We start from the raw sequence: 17,490 nt of genomic DNA, 5'->3' as shown, positions 1-17,490 counted from the left end.
CACTTTCCAACACTATAAAATTATAAGTTTTGCGACACTACTTGCCAATTCCTTACGGTAACATGACTAAGCAAAAAAATGCAAAACAAATAAAAAGGGGCACTCGCGGAAAAATGGCCATTCTAATATACGGCATTTCAGAAAAAAAAAAATTCAGCCACGTGCTAGATAAACCATCAAGGCACATTTTCCGACAAATAAACATCTAAATGAATCATTACTCTGTGATAGTTCCTTAGTACGTAGTAATTTTGAAAGAAATGGGAAAAAACGAAAAAATGGCACTCACAGGAAAATCGAACACATACCTATATATACGCCATATCTGGCTAAAAAAAAAGATAGGCATGGGTAGCCAGATCATCTAGAAACACTTACCAACACTATAAAAATATAAGTTTTGCGACACTACTTGCCAATTCCTTACGGTAACATGACTAAGCAAAAAAATGCAAAACAAATAAAAAGGGGCACTCGCGGAAAAAGGCCCAACATTCTAATATACGGCATCTCAGATAAAAAAAAAAGACATGCACGTGTTAGCCCAACCATCAAGGCACACTTTCTAACACATAAACATGAAAAAAAAATCAATAATATACGGCAATTCCTTACTACGTAGTAAATTTTTACAAATATTGAAAAAAAAAAAAAACAGAAATTGGCAACCGCAGTTAAATACCCAATATACCAATAACTACGTCGTATCTGACAAAAACAAAGTCACGCATGGGTAGCCAGATCATCTAGACACACTTTCCAACACTAAAAAAGCAAAAGTTTTACGACACTATTTGGCAATATCTTACGGAAAAATGACTTGGCAAAAATATGAAAAAAAATGAAAAAGGGGCACTCGCGGTAAAAGGCCCAACATTCTAATATACGGCATCTCAGATAAAAAAAAAGACATGCACGTGTTAGCCCAACCATCAAGGCACACTTTCTAACACATAAACATGAAAAAAATATCAATAATATACGGCAATTCCTTACTACGTAGTAAATTTTTACAAATATTGAAAAAAAAAACAGAAATTGGCAACCGCAGTTAAATACCCAATATACCAATAACTACGTCGTATCTGACAAAAACAAAGTCACGCATGGGTAGCCAGATCATCTAGACACACTTTCCAACACTAAAAAAGCAAAAGTTTTACGACACTATTTGGCAATATCTTACGGAAAAATGACTTGGCAAAAAAATGAAAAAAAATGAAAAAGGGGCAGTCGCGGTAAAATGGTCCTCGTGGTGATGAACGACATTTTAACTAAAAAAAAAATCATGCACATGGTAGCCAAACAATCCACCAAAACTTTCCACAACTGATAACCTATACAAGTTGCACCATTCTACGACAATTTCATAATACGTAATAACTTTGATAATTATGCAAATTACCTTAGAAGGGTAAACTCGGTCGCGCTCGACCCCGATGCGTCTCAGAAATCGGGGAAGGAGTACAGCTACAGCAATGCACATCTGGACACTACTAGAGCGTGTAGGGGAGACACCTACTGCAGGTCGATCACCCACAAATTCAGTCACGGGGGTGAGTCACGTGAGAAAAACCTCTTTTTTTTTAACGCTCGGGGTCGCGGACGACCCACCGTACCTTTCCAGGGTTAAAAGAGTCCTACAAAGTTAAAGAAACATTATCAATACTGGGATCATGATGTTGAGGAGCCACTCTCCTTGACCTACTTACAATCATACTTTGAGTTTTATTAGGATTCAACTTCATACCCCATAATTTGCACCATGCACTAATTTTAGCTAGATCTCTATTAAGGGATTCAGCAACCCCAGACCTACATTCAGGGGATGGAATTCATGCAAAGAGAGTAGCATCATCTGCATATGCAACAAGCTTGTTTTCTAGGCCAAACCACATGTCATGTGTATATAGTATGAAAAGTAATGGGCCAAGAACACTACCCTGTGGAACACCAGATATCGCATTCCTATACTCACTATGGTGCCCATCAACAACAACTCTTTGAGATCTATTACTTAAAAAATCAATAATAATGCTAAGAAACGACCCACCCATTCCTAAGTGTTTGAGTTTGAAAACAAGGGCCTTGTGATTAACATGGTCAAAGGCAGCACTAAAATCAAGGCCAATCATACGAACTTCCTGACACTATCAAGGGATTTCTGTAGAGCATTGGAGATTGTAAGAAAGGCATCACATGCTCCAAGGCCTTTACGAAAACCAAATTGCAAACTAAGGAATAGATGATTACCTTCAGCAAACCTATTAAGACGTTTTGCCAGAAGACGTTCAAAAACTTTAGATAATAGGGGAGTTATGGAAATTGGGGGGTAATCAGTTGGACTTGAGCTACCACAAACACATTTACATAGAGGAGTAACATTACCAATTCTCCAAAAAGTACTAAAAGCTCCTCTTCTTGCTAATTTGCACAAAATAACAGATAACTTTGGAGCTAAGAAATCTGCAGTCTTTATAATAAACAACAGAAAAATACTATTTGGGTCTACACCTCCATAAGCATCAAGGTCCATCAACAAAGCTTTAATTTCACGAGATCAAAATCTTTTTGTCCTTACTTTTCATATCGAACCTTTTCTTCATTTTTTCTTGAGTAGTTTTAAGGTTTTCTAGGGAAAATTTCCTTATCGTGCTGATCCTTTTACTCAAATTCTTGACATATTCTTCATCCGTTTCCTCTCAGTCCTTCCATTTTTTGGCTAACATTCTAATCGGTCCTCGTACCTCTCGTCCAAATACCATTTCGTTCGGGCTACATCCCATGCTTTCTTGATAAGCATTACGTACATCAAACAACATCAATGGTAGTCCACTCAGCGGCGGATTTAGGGGGGGGGGGGGGCGCGAAATTTGATTCATTATTCGGCGTGGGCACTTTATAATCAATGGAAAAAAATTTCTCCACGCTTGTGTCAATGAATTTCTGCGAAATAACATCTACACAGGCAATTACAACATTTGCAATTTGGCAATTAGGCATTTGCAATTTGGCAATTAGGCATTTGCAATTTGGCAATTCGCAGCATTTGAGCTGTGCAATGAATGTGGCGTTTAGTATGCATGAAAGTGAGTTATATTCACTTCATCGGTTCAATGACTTTGAATTTCATACAGTTTGCTTGCAAGCAACATTTCGAATTCGCAAGTTGATGCAATAATGCAAGCTCGGTTTTCTGTCAATCTATCATATAAATTGTGTAAATAATATTCATTGTGTGTGGACCAGTGAATCAGAATCAGCCAGCTGAAACAAGAGCTGAAGCAAGTGGTCTTCTCAAAGGTTTGAAAAAACTTGAAACAGTAATTCTTCTTGAAGTTTGGGATACAGTATTGGAAAGGTTTCAGAGTGCCAGTATTCAACTGCAAAAACCTGGAATCTCCCTCAACACAGCTGTCACACTGCTGGAGTCTCTTTTACAGTTTGTTAAAGACCTGAGATCCCAGTTCGATGATTTTAAAGCAAAAGCTATAGCTAAGTGTGATCCCAGTGACGTGACTGGTAAAGTTGCATACTACGCCGACAGGCAGTCGCAGCGTATTAGAAAGCGCAAGCGTCACCACGATGAACTAGACTCGGTGGAGGATGTTACGGTGACAGGGAGAGACATGTTTAGAGTGACTGCTCTCTTGCCAATCATTGACAAGCTCTATGCTGCCCTAACACAACGCCTTGCAGCTTACAGCGACCTTCGAGAGAAATTTGGGTTTTTATCAGAAATCTCAAACAAAACAAACACTGAACTTAAAGCAGCTGCTGAAAAGCTTGTGTCTTCATATCCTAATGACTTGGAGGCGGGATTGGAGTCGGAGCTTTTGCAGTTTGCACACCTCATGAAATCCATTCCAAGAGGTTCATCTGAAAATGCTCCTTCATTAGGTGGTGTAAAAGCTGCACAAAGAGAAAGTCCGGAACTAGAAATGTGTAAGATAATTCACAGACAAGACATGGTTGAAACATTTGCTAATGTTGAAATTGTATTACGACTCTATCTCTGCATGTTTGTCACAAACTGCACTGGGGAGTGATCATTCTCCAAGCTGAAACTACTAAAGAATTATCTAAGAAACACCATGGGGCAGAACCGCTTATCTTCACTCACCCTGTTGAGCATTGAGCATGAAAAATTAAGGGTGCTTGATTTTACTGATGTCATCAAACAGTTTTTAAGTAAGAAGGCTCGAAAAAAATCATTTTTTTAATGAGAAATAGTTGAGTGTACCGTGCAAATTGCATGCAATAAACAAAACCCACTCATTTTGCCATTTTGCCACTCACTTCAGTCAAACGGTATTCTCTTTTGTTTATGGTGTATTATTGAAGTTATTATTTTTCAATGGTGCATCATTATAGTTGGGGATCTCCTTAGTTAATGGTGTATTATTATAGTAATTTTTTTGTTATGCTTCAAAAAAGCAAATGTGTAATGTTCAACTGTGAAATGGTCACTTGGATAATTATCAATAAATTGAATATTGTTTAAAAAGAAAATTTATTTCAACGCTTATCTCTTTAGTTAATGGTATATTATTATAGTTATTTTTTATTGTTGAGCTTCAAAAAATCATATGGGTAATGTTCAACTGTGAAATGGTAATTTGGTTAAATTTCAATAAATTTAATATTGTTTAAAAAGCTAATTTATTTTAACGCTTTGCTCGTACACTGATTTGAGGGCCCGGTAAGGTCACCGGGCCTAGGGCCCTGCACAACCTAAATCTGCCTCTGAGTCCAGTGTCGCATTAATTCCCTGTTTCGTTGCAGAACTTCATTAACATACTTTTCAAAGTTTGATGAAACCTCAATAATGCACTTTGGGTCTCCGGATGTTAAGCAGTTGATAGTTGTTGTTTCACATCCAACAGTTTCATTACGTCCTGAAACAATTTTGACGTGAAATTCGTTCCACGGTCACTTTGAACGACTTCCGGAATACCAAACTTAGTGAAAAAGTCTAGTAACTTATTGGCGATTATTTTGGCATTGATGTTCCTGACAGGTATAGCTTCTGGGCATCTCGTCACTGGACACATCAAGGTTAACATATATTAGTAACCTTTTTCGTCCTTGGTAAAGGTCCCACAATGTCGATCATTACCTTGCCGAAGGGTTCTCCTCGCACTTCTATCGGGTATAAAGGAGCCTTCTTCATGTACACGTTAGGCTTTCCAGCCATTTGACATACGTGACCTGCATGGCAAAACTGCCTCACGTCCTTATGCATGCCAGGCCAGAAAAAAAGTGTTTCATAATCTTTTCCGTCGTCTTCCTTATCCCCATATGTCCCGTCTTGTGCGCTACAGCGATCACCTGTCTTCTTAATGGTGCGGGAATTAATATCTGATGATATATCCCCATTCAGCATTCCTAGGGATATCGGCTGGCCTATGCTTCTTCATAAGCAACCCATCCCTTAAGATAATAATAGGTCAGAGACTGCTGTGCCTCTGTCTCGTCCCCCACACGGTACAATAATTCTGTTAACTGTGCATCCTTCCGTTGCAATCCTATCAGCTTTTTCCGACTCACTTGTCCTACTTCTAACGCTGAGTTTTCTACTTCTGCCATGTCCATTTCTTCTTTGTCCTCTTGTTCACTTATCTGTTGCTCTTGCGTACCATCAAGGGAATCCTCTTCTTTGGAAAATAAATCCGCCAAATTCATCGCTCCATCGATTTAATTTTCTTCTTCAGCAGCCACTTTCTTTGTCATACTCCTAGTCGTCACACAACTTGGAAAAAGATATGAGTAATCTTTCTCAAGTTCAGTCATAAGACTATACTTCAGTGGTTTCTCCATTACAATGGGACAAGGCACAAACGGCGCTCCACTAACCTCATTACCCAGCATGACGTCTACTCCTTCGACAGCCAATCAATCCTTTACCGCAAAGTCAAAATTACCTGTCCCCCAACTCGCATGACAGTTCCACACGGCAAATGCTTCTTCACCTCCTATTCCTTTCAAAATAACCGAGTCTCCTGTGAGAGACTGTTCCACCAACGGGTGTACTCATCGTACCACCACACTATGGTTACAACCTGTGTTGTGCAATATCCTGACCGGGGCTTGCTCACTTCCGTCTATTGCTGCTAACATACTTTCATAAATATATGGTTTAAAGGTATACGAGCTGTTTGGGTTTGTCCTGTTCATCGAGTAAACATTGGCTGGTTTATTTTCCTCTTCGTTAATTTTCCAATCGTTTCTTCGTCTTTGCATTCTATGAAGTTGAATTATCCATAATCACTTGGGCGACTGCTCTCGGTTGGTTTGACCAACGTTCCTTATTGATATGGCCTCTCTTGTCACACTTAAAACAGACATTATCAACCTTCTGCACGTCTTTCACAATACTTGAAGGAGGACGATTTGATGATTGTTGCTGGGGTACGATTGGATTCTGCTTAGGAACAGTCCCAGTGCTGCTTCCACTGTAACTATTGAACTTGTTTATGTAGTAATTACTGAACATGTCCATGGTTCAGCGGATACTTGACACTTGGTCGAAACGACAGTTGAAACTTCATGCCCGAAGAGGGTTTACGACTGATAATATTATAATCTTCACTCAGCAAAGCGGCTGTATCGAGTTTCTTCACCTTTCTCTTTTAAGTACGTTCAAATGTGTTCAGGAATTCCTCGTAGATATTGTTCTACTATTATAATTACTTCTAAATCAACCATCACCCTCACATTATCAGCATTTATCCATCTTTTAAAACATCGTCGTACCTGGTAAGCGTAATATAGGAAAATAATTTCCTCTTCCTTCCACAAACTTCCGATATTTTCCTTAAGATATTTAGGGGTCATTTGGTACATCTGCAACATGCTCCTCTTTACTTCTTGATACTCCGATCTCTGGTCCTGAAAAAAGGAAAGGTATGCACTGCGGCCTTTCCCAATGAGCACATTCTGCAATAACACAGACCATTTATCTTCTGGCCATTTCAAGATGATCAAAGAACTCATCTGGACGCTCTTCTGTGAACCTTGGAATTAATTTCTGGCCTCCGATAAATTAAACACTGGATCGTGCATAGCAGGGGTCGCCTCTGTCTGCGTTGCCGAGTGTGCATGGGCGTTCAACAGCTACAACTCCCGTGCATATCATGCAATCTCTCTTGCCTCTTCTTTCTCCTTTTCTTCTCATTCTCTCTCTTTTTCTTCCATTCTCTTCTCATGTCTTGCGACTTCCCTCTCCTCTTCTTCCTGTCTTGCTTCCATTTCTTTCGCATGTCGTTTTACTTCTCTCTCTTCTTCTTCCCGTCTTCTCTCTCTTTTTTTCTCGTTCTGCCATCATCTTCAACTTAAGCAAATTCCCCTCCGCTACAATTCGTTGAATCTCAGCCTCTACCTCCCTATCTGCTTTCATGCCTTCAGTTTGTGGGTCATCTAGTCCTTGTTTCGCTAAAAATTCTTCCTCAGCCTCCTCCAATAGTTCACGAGCTGATTCAATATTTTCTTTCGCAACCTTCCCGAATTTATCAACGCTTCTAAGGCTGGACACTTGACTTGGGCCTTAATCCTCCGACTCGTTGCATGCCATTAAAATAGAGTGCCACTGAGCTTTAGTTACATTAGCTTCTGACAATTCCTGAACATTTAGGTTATTTAAAAACTCTTGGATATTAAACTTGTTCTTTAACAGATAATTTATACCTCTCCAAAAAATATATAATAACAATACACAAAATTCTATCAATACTGAATAGTTCAAAACCTTTAATGAAAATGCGGCCCTGTTATCACCAATATTTAAAACAGACTCGCTCGATCCCAAGGTTCTGGGCACCAAAAGTATATTATACTATGGTCCCGTGTCTGGGAACCAAACATATGATATTATATATATTATGACTGGCAAGCTATACAACCTCTCGAGTTTCAAACTCACATGTTTGATTTTATGTTAAATCTGTTACGCTTGAAAATTTCAACACCCGAGCTCTGAAACAGTTAAATAACTCCCAGACAACAATATACAAAATACTGAATATCCAAAGTTCTCTTAAGTCCACTTGTGCAAAACTGGGTAATTATTCTTAAGACCTTTTTGGGCTCAAGCCATGGTGTCCTGATGGAAGGTTCCTTATTGGTAGCTTCCTTGGGCATATTAACTACTAAGATATTCCCAGAGAATTTAACCACAGGTTATCACAGAATTCTAACTTCTGGAGCGAGTATCCTAAAGGTTTCCCTTTAAGACATCGTATATCAACAGGGGACGCATTTATTAACGCGCCACATAGCTATCTGCACCCCATATAGAGTTAACACTTCGATATGGAGGGGCGGAGAATAGCTGGGGAGCCGTTCCACAGCTATACTCGTCCGTGGCTACTTTTGGTACTCAAAACGTAAACAAACGGGCGCCATTGCTAAATGACGTCACGTCCGTCACCATCCTTCTTTTAGTAGCTTGCCTTGCTAAGACGGATTTTCCCTTGTGCTTTTTCATCGGCTTGCATCTTCGTAATGTCGCTACCTTCAGCCTCGCCTTCTTCTGGAAAGTTGAGTACCAGGTCCCAGTATTGTTTAAATAAGCTCTGACCGTAAAGTAACTTATACTTTTCGAGATATTTCATGTTTTCTGGCAGAGCTGTGCTACTACCGGACACGCCATTTTATGGCGTCGCTGTTCCCCTGCATGCCTTATTTAGCTAGCCTGAACAGCTTATTCCGTCCTTTTAACTAATTGATACTGTTAGTTATTTAGTCTTCATAGCTAGGAACTTCATATATCGTGTTTTGACGCTTTTTTATCGGTCATCGCCTGACCCCATACTAGATCGCTAGCTTAGCCCCTAGGCCAGAGCGCCTAACACCAGTGTTCATGCATGATATATTCCAGTGATCCTAGGTTAAGTTATGAAGATAGTGGCATTATTTTATGATACTGTTTACTGTGATGCAAGTGTTTTTGCCTTCGGGGACCATATAGGGGATCGGTTTGATAGTGTGCCTTTCTAACCTAACCTAATTGTAGGACCCCTATATGCTCCCTTCACCTCCTGCCTTAGGGCATTCCCTCTGTGTGGCCACGCTCCCCCTACCACGTAAGGGGATCATGTCCGTATCAGAGTATTTATCGCTTCTCTATCCTCCCTAAGGGAATGATCCCCCCTTAGGGTTGCGTTTGAGAAAGAGGAATGGCCTGTCCTTCCTCAGTTGCTGAGGTTAGGTTATCTGACCTTCCTTGCAACTTGCGATATGTCTTCCAGCCTACCTAGCTTGGGGTTTAACATCCCTTCTCTAGGTTAGGCCTGGGGGGGGGGGGGTAGTTCTGTACTTTGCTTGAAACGGTACCTATGCACCGTTCTCAGCCAGGTTGCCTACCCTAGGGTAGGGAGCGTCCTCCCTTCCTTGGTGGCCGTTTTGGTACAGAGCCTCCCCTATGGAAGACCATTCTTCTTCTCCTTCCCCCCCCCTATCCCTTGTATGGTCTATCCTATACATAGGCTAGCCTATACTCGAAGTAGCAGGGAGGGTCCATCAGGACGCCATGGCTATCTAACCCAAAAATAGATTTTTCGCTTCGCTCAAAATCCGTTCTTTGGGCTCAAGCCATGGCGTCCTGATGGAAGAGTACCAGAGAATCAATGTATCGTGGTAGATTTCCCCTTGTAGAGTAAGTGCCGAGGGCTTTGAATAAGGTAAGCATAGTGACCTCGATAGAGGTTCCGTGGGGATGCAACTTCCTGCCCCCCTTGGCAGAGAAGTCCCAACGGACCATGCCGAAGAACAAAGTGGTCATCAAAGGGCTACCCACCTTGCGGAGAGAATGTGAAGAACTCGGAGACAAGACAGAATGGTTGATATTCATATAGGAACATTCTCAATAACAGAAAAGTGGTGGTTAGGCACTGTATTTCATAGCTAGAGAACGATCTGGTCTCGAAGATATAGCGCAAGTAAGTATTCAGTTAGGAATATTACACAGCATAGGTGAGTATATAATATGGATTGAACCTATTATTCTTCATTATTTCAAAGAAAGGGGATAATGAAACTATGACAACCATGTATTTCATAGTATGAGTAGGAGCGGAGTGAGACGCACAAGTAATAAAATAGAAATTTTATTTCACAATTGCAGGATATAGTAAAATAAATGCAATAAAGGATGTAAAATTAATTTACAATAAATTATAATGTACATAGTAATGAAAGACTTCGCTCTTGAATCTGAAAGAAAATTTCCAATTATAAGAAAGCACAGGTTCCATAGGAACTTCAGTCTTTAATAAGGAAAAAACACATCATGCTCTAGGCATGCGGCACTCATGTGACGACTATGACATTTCACCTTGTAAAGAACAGTCTATGAAAAACAGTAAGTGTCCCTGAAATCACTACGTATCACACGAGGGTCAACATAGGCACCCGAAGAGTTAAAGTCCCAAGTAACTCCCTGTTCTATGCAGAGTTAATTGCAGGTTTCATAACACTACCTGCGGCTACCACGAAATGTTTGACTTCATGCACTTGCTTCGCATAGTGCTTGAAGAAAACACGCGAAGATTTCCAGCCTGTGAAACTCTTGAGGCTTTCGAAATCCATGCTCTGGAAAAAATTCAGAGACGATGCGACTTTTCTAGGATCATGACCTGCGGGTGTACTGTCAGGATCCGCTCTGCGAATGAAGCTATGTTGCATTGGTTTATGCTTTCCCTTAACGGGAGGACTCCATCCCATAAGGGGAAGGTGGCGGATTTACAAGTTTCCTCCTATGCGGATATAAACCTTTGTCCAATACAAGTATTGTGCGGAGAACTGGTCGATATTTCATATTGACGCAGTGGTTCTTTACAAACTATGCTTTACTTAATATAGGGTGAGACCACTATATTGGCTTGCCTGGTATTCATACATAGGTATATGTACTCTTCGAGACTTTTCCAGAGTCTAGTAGGACTCTTCCCTGTAGGGGGCAGGAAGCTCTAACATGGTTTATGGTTAGTTGAAAAGATGTATAACGGTAACATCTTAGGTCTCTAGGTCTAGTCGACCGGGAAAAATTACCTCCGGAGAGTACGGAACGTTCTGAGAATCCACAGATACAGTAATGCTCTGGTATACTTCCATCAGGACGACATGGCTTGAGCCCAAAAAACGGATTTTGAGCGAAGCGAAAAATCTATTTTTGGGTGAGATGGCCATGTCGTCCTGATGGACCCGCCCTTCCCTTTCTATGAAAGGGCTGTAGGACCCCTCCCTACATACAGTATCTGTAGCACCTCATGTATCGCTACAAGGAATACAGATGGCGCCAGGATTGGCGCCAGGCACGCTTACGAAACGGGAGAAGAGGGAGCCGTGGGAGCGGCTCCCCCTTTTTCTTTCTCGTTTTCGTTTTCTTGCCAATTGACCCCTTCGATGTGTTATCTCTGTTTGGGGTGCAGATTGCCATGTGGCGTGTCAAGAATACGTCCTCTGATATGTCGCGATATCCCTTTCATTAGGGATATTCGCTCCAGGAGTTAGAATTCTGGGTACCTTAAGGTAAATTCTCTGGGAATATCGCCGTAGTTGTAATATACCCTAGGAAGCTACCCTAAAGGAACTTCCATCAGGACGACATGGCCATCTCACCCAAAAATAGATTTTTCGCTTCGCTCAAAATCCGTTTTCTACATCATTCTGGTTTTACATTAGAATTTACAGGTGAAATCATCAAGAAACTGTGTTTTTTTCCCTTTAATTAAAAAAGGTAAGCCCCTATAAGCCGTTCAAATGGAACAGTAGAAGGGTAAATAACGGATTTTGAGCGAAGCGAAAAATCTATTTTTGGGTGAGGCGGCCATGTCGTCCTGATGGAAGGTTCCTTCAGTAGCTTCCTTTGGGTATATATATATATATATATATATATATATATATATATATATATATATATATATATATATATATATATATATATATATATTGTTACATGATATGGTTCCATGGTCTGGGCAACAAAAATATATTATACTATGACTCGTGACTGGGAACCAAACGTATAATATTATTTTACTACGACTGCCAAGTTAATCAACCTCTTGAATTCCAAACTCACTTTGTTTGCTTTTATATCAAAACTGTTACAGTTTAATACATTAATACACGAATTCTGAGACCGTTAAATAACTCCCAGACAGAAATGTATAAAACACTGAATATTTGAAGGTCTCTTAAGCACACTCAAAACCAAAACTGGGTAATTACTCTTTAGTATTATTAAGATTTATATTACTCACTCTGGTTCTTAGCAAGAGTCGAACGGAATCTGGTCTTAAATAAGGATGTTTAGAATAATAGAATATGTAAATTACAACACTTTGAAAAAAATTTACATAACAAAAAAGGTCACTGGCAAAAATTCATTCTGAATAAAACTTAGGATAAGACAAAAATGTTACGATCTGAAATTATATTATAACTTGAACTTGACTTGAACTAATATATATGAATAAATCTTAACCTAAGAAAAGAAATAATGCAATGAAAATAATACAAATGCCTGAGATAATTCTGAAATAATACAATGTTCATATTTGACACTTAATGAATAATATACAATCTGATCACGTAATAAGATCTATCTTCCCTACAGGGCCGTTAACAAAATCGTTAAACAATGCCAACACTTACCCTAATAAATTGAATTAAAAAATCCCCTTTCAGTCTTGCGTGACACACGATTTGCTTTGGGGCACAGAGTCACTTAGCAGAGGATACTTTTGACAAATACACTGGATTACTTGTGGGAGGGAGAGGGGAAGGAGGCTATTTTAAGCTGCGGTTCTAACTCGATCTCTACTTCAGTCTGTCTCTGACGGTAACCTAACCTTGGTCACGTATATATAAACCTAACTGCTATTTCCAGAACGTTCCAGGATCGAGTTCTGGTAGCGGGGGGGGGGGGGGGGGGGGGGGGTTGCGCCTAAGGGCGTCAGAGTTCCCAACTAGATAAAAATGCCAAGAGGCGAATCAAGGGGGTTTCAGGCAACACTCAGATATACACCAACGCACCCATGAGACGACTTCCCAGCTAGCCCCGCCCACCTATTGTCCCCAAATAAAAAAAAGATAACATCCTCTCACCGGGTATTTTCGAAGCTTCCAACGCACATGTCACTGAACATTCTCTCTCTCAAACATGACGTAATACTTCATAAAATATAAAAGAATATCACCTACGCCCTTGTTCCTATCTCGCATGAATCCTACAACACTTTCAAATAGACTACGTAAGACTTCTTAGGAAACATATGTGAAATAAAAGCTAACTCTTAAAAATAACGTAAAATTACATATGTTGACTTGAATAAAAAGTACAATGAAATCCCCATCGAAAATCTTACGTAATTTACATAAAATACTTATATATACATAGGAGAGGCTCATGTTACCGACTGGGTATCATCTCTTCAATGCATAAATGAAAACGACATATGAAATATAAATAAAATTATCAATAAGCTGAGATATTTACTCTTCACTAGACTAGCTTCGTAAAAGAGCTCCCCCAAAAGAGGTTATTCTTTTCGGGTTTGAATCCATCAATTCGGGCCGAGATAAATAATCTGCAACCACGTTATCTTTACGTGTTCGCTATCTTTAATTGATATACTCTTTACTTGAATATAATATGGTTACAAACATAATGACCACCTAGTTAACCTTTGATTATCACTTTTCATCTTATTCACACAAGTTAAAGTATTATGATCTGAATACAATGTAATTTCTTCATTTTGTGGTTGACTTCCATAAATTAAAAACCTGTTAATCGCTGCGATCAGTGCCAGCAGTTCCGTTTCAACTGTCAAGTCGGCTCGTTGCTTATTCTTCAGCTTCAATGACAAGAGACAAACAGGATGAGGAATTCCTTCCTTATCTTCTTGCAATAAGACAGCTCTAATCCTGTTATCCGACGGATCCAATTGGATAAGGCATTTCTCGTTAAAATCCAATGCTTGAAGTCTCAGTTTCGAAGTTAATATGGTCATCCTTTGAGTTTTCCTTTCTCCTGATATCTTTATAACGTAGGTTCAGTCACAGTTTTCCTCCAAAATCCGGAATGGTTCTGAGAACTCGTTGGTGAGAGGGAATCTTCTTTATGATACGTAGACCAACCACATGCCGTCCTACCGTAACCTGTCTGTTCGTACTTTTTATGCCAAACCTTTTCTTCGCTCGCCCTTGCTTCGTTTTCACGTCTTCTAGGGTAAATTACCTTAACCCCCCTTTTTCTTTCCTCAAATCCTTGACATTTCCTTCGTCCGTTTCCTCTCAATCCTTCCTTCTTCCTGCCAACATTTTCTTAAGTCCTTTGCTGAAGGGTCCTGGAGCCTGTCTGTTCATATTCTTCCTACCAAACCTTTCCTTCATCTGTCCTTGACTCTTCGTCTTCATACCTTCTAGGGAAAATTTTCTTATCTCCCCGATCCTTTTCCCCAAATTCTTGACATATTCTCCTTCCATTTTCTCTCAATCCTTCCATTTTTTCTGCTATCATTTTTCTTGGTCCTTTCTTGAAAGGTTCTCCTCGTACTTCAATCGGGTGTAATGGAGTTTCCTTGATGCACTCGGGCTTTTCAGCCATCTGACATATATGACATGCCCGGCAAAACTGGCTCACTTCCTTATGCATGCCAGGCCAGAAAAAGTGTTTCATTTTCTTCTCCGTCGTCTTCCTTAGCCCCATATGTTCCCTCTCGTGCGCTACAGCGATCACCTGTTTTCCCAACGGTGCGGGAATTATTATCTGGCGATATATCCCCCTTTCAGCATTCCTAGAGATATCGCCGGGTCTATGTTTCCTCATAAGCAACCCATCCTTAAAATAATAACAGGTTGGAGACTGCTGTGCCTCCGTTAAGTCCACCATACGGTACAATAACTCGGTTAGCGTTGCATCCTTCTGTTGTAATCTTATCAGCCTTTTCCTACTCACTTGTCCTACTTCTAACGTTGAATTTTCTATTTCCTCAAAGTCCATTTCTTCTTTGTCTACTTGTCTGCTCATCTGTCGCTCCTCTTTACTCAGGCTTACTCTTGATTTCTCTTCTTGCTTACCATCAAGGGAATCCTCTTCTTTGGAAAACAAATCCTGTAAGTCCATTGCTCCTTCGATTTCTTTTTCTTCTTCGTCCACTTGTCCGCTCGTCTGTCATTCCTCTTCGATCGGGCTTAATCTTGAGTTCTCTTCTTGCATATCATCAAGGGAGTCCTTTTCTTCGGAAAACAAATCCTCCAAATTCATTTCTTCCAGGTTAACTGTTTCTTTGTCCTCTTGTCCACTTGTCTTTTGTCCCTCATCGCTCGGGCTTAATCGGGACGTCTCCTCTTTCATACTATCAAGGGAATCCTCTTCTTTGGAAAACAAATCTTCTAAGTTCATCGGTCCTTCGATTTCTTCTTCTTCTTCAGCAGCCACTTCTTTCTTCATACTCGTAGTCGTCACACCACTAGGAAACAGAGACAGGTAGTCCTTCTCAAGTCCAGTCGTAGGACTATACTTCAAAGGTTTCTCTGTTACTATGGGACAAGGCACGACTGGCGCTCCACCAACATCATTACCCAGCAGGACGTCTACGCCTTTGACAGCCATTGAATCCTTTACCGCAAAGTCAAAATTACCTGTCCCCAACTTGCATGGCAGTTTTAAACGGCAAAAAGGGGTGACCTCCTCACCTCCTATTCCCTTCAAAACTTTTGAGTCCCCTGTGAGAGACTGCTCCACCAATGGGTGAGCTCTCCGTACAACAACACTGTGGTTACAACCTGTATTATGCAATATCCTGACTGGGGTTCACTCACTCCCGTCTATTGCTACTAACATACCTTCATAAACATATGGTTTAAAGGCATCCATGGTGTTTAGGCTCATCCTGTTCGTCGTGTAAACAGTGGCTGGTTAATTTTCCTCTCCGTCTTTTCCAGATTGCTTCTTACTCTTCGCATTCTGTAAAGTCGAATTATCTTTAATCACTTGGGCGACTACTTTCGGTTGGTTTGGCCAACATTCCTTACTGATATGGCCTCTCTTTCCCCACTTAAAACAGACAATATCAACCTTCTGCATGTCTTTCACAATATTTGAAGGAGGTCGATTCAACATTTGATGCTGTGGTACTATCGCATTCTGTTTAGGGACAGTACCAGTGCTACTTCCATTGTAACTGTTGAACTTGTTCCCGTACTTATTACTGAACTGGTTTCCATGGTTCGGCGAATACTTGACAACCTGGTCGGATTGACTGTTGAAACTTTGTGTCCGAGGAGTGTTTATGACTGGTATAATTGTAATCTTCACTCAGCGAAGCGGCTTTATCAAGTTTCTTCACCTCTCTATCTCTCTCAAGTACGTTCAAATGTGTTCAGGAATTCCTCGTAGATACTGCTCTAGTATTATCAATTCTTCCAAATCAGTCATCTCCTTTATGTTAGCAGCCTTTATCCATCTTTTAAAACATCGACGTACCTGATAAGCGTAATTCAGGAAAGGCATATCCTCGTCCTTCCACAAACTTTAGAAGTTTTCTTTATAATATTCAGGGGTCATTTGGTACACCTGCAATACGCTCCTCTTTACTTCTTGATACTCCACTCTCTGGTCCTGAGATAAGGATAAATAAGCACTGTGGCCTTTCCCAAAGAGTACACTCTGCACTAATAAAGACCATTTATCATTTGGCCATTCCATCACCAACGTGACTGTTTCAAAATGATCGAAGAACTCATCCGGAGCTTCTTCTGTGAATTTCGGGATCAACACCTGTGTATTGCCATATCAAACATCTGAGCTGCCACGCTTGCACGTGCATTCATCAGTTCTAATTCTGTCAAATGTCGTACATCTTCTGCTTGTCTTGCTTCCATTTCATTCCGTCTTCTCTCTCTTTCTTCTTTTCGCCTTGCCTCCATTTCTTCCCATCTTCTCTCTCTTTCTTCTCGTTCTGCCATTATCTTCAACCTAATCAAATTCCCTTCCGCTGCAATTCGTCGAATCTCAGTCTCTACATCCTTATCTGCTTTCAACCCTTCAGTTTGAGGGTGAACCGGTCGTTGCTTCGCTAAAAATTCTTCCTCACCTTCCTCCAGCAGTTCACAAGCTGCCACAATATTCTCTTCAGATAACTTTCCCAAGCTTATCAACGCTTCTAAGGCTAGACACTTAATTTGGGCCTTTATCATCCCACTCGAAGCATGGCCACCAAATGCCATTAAGATCGAGAGCCACTGAGCTTTAGTTACATTAGCTTCTGACAATTCCTAAACACTTGGGTTACTTAAAAACTCTTAGATATTAAACTGTGCCATCTTGTAATTTTATGATAATTAATGCCTCTCCAAAAAATAATATACTGACAATACTCAAAATCCTATCAACACTGTACTATTGAAAAAAACTTTAATCAAAACACGGCCCTGTTATCACAAATATTTAAAACAGACTAGCTCGATCCCAAGGGTCTG

The sequence above is a fragment of the Palaemon carinicauda genome, chromosome 1, assembly GCF_036898095.1.
Source record: "Palaemon carinicauda isolate YSFRI2023 chromosome 1, ASM3689809v2, whole genome shotgun sequence".
Lineage (NCBI taxonomy): Eukaryota > Metazoa > Arthropoda > Malacostraca > Decapoda > Palaemonidae > Palaemon > Palaemon carinicauda.
This window is presented reverse-complemented; position numbering follows the sequence as displayed.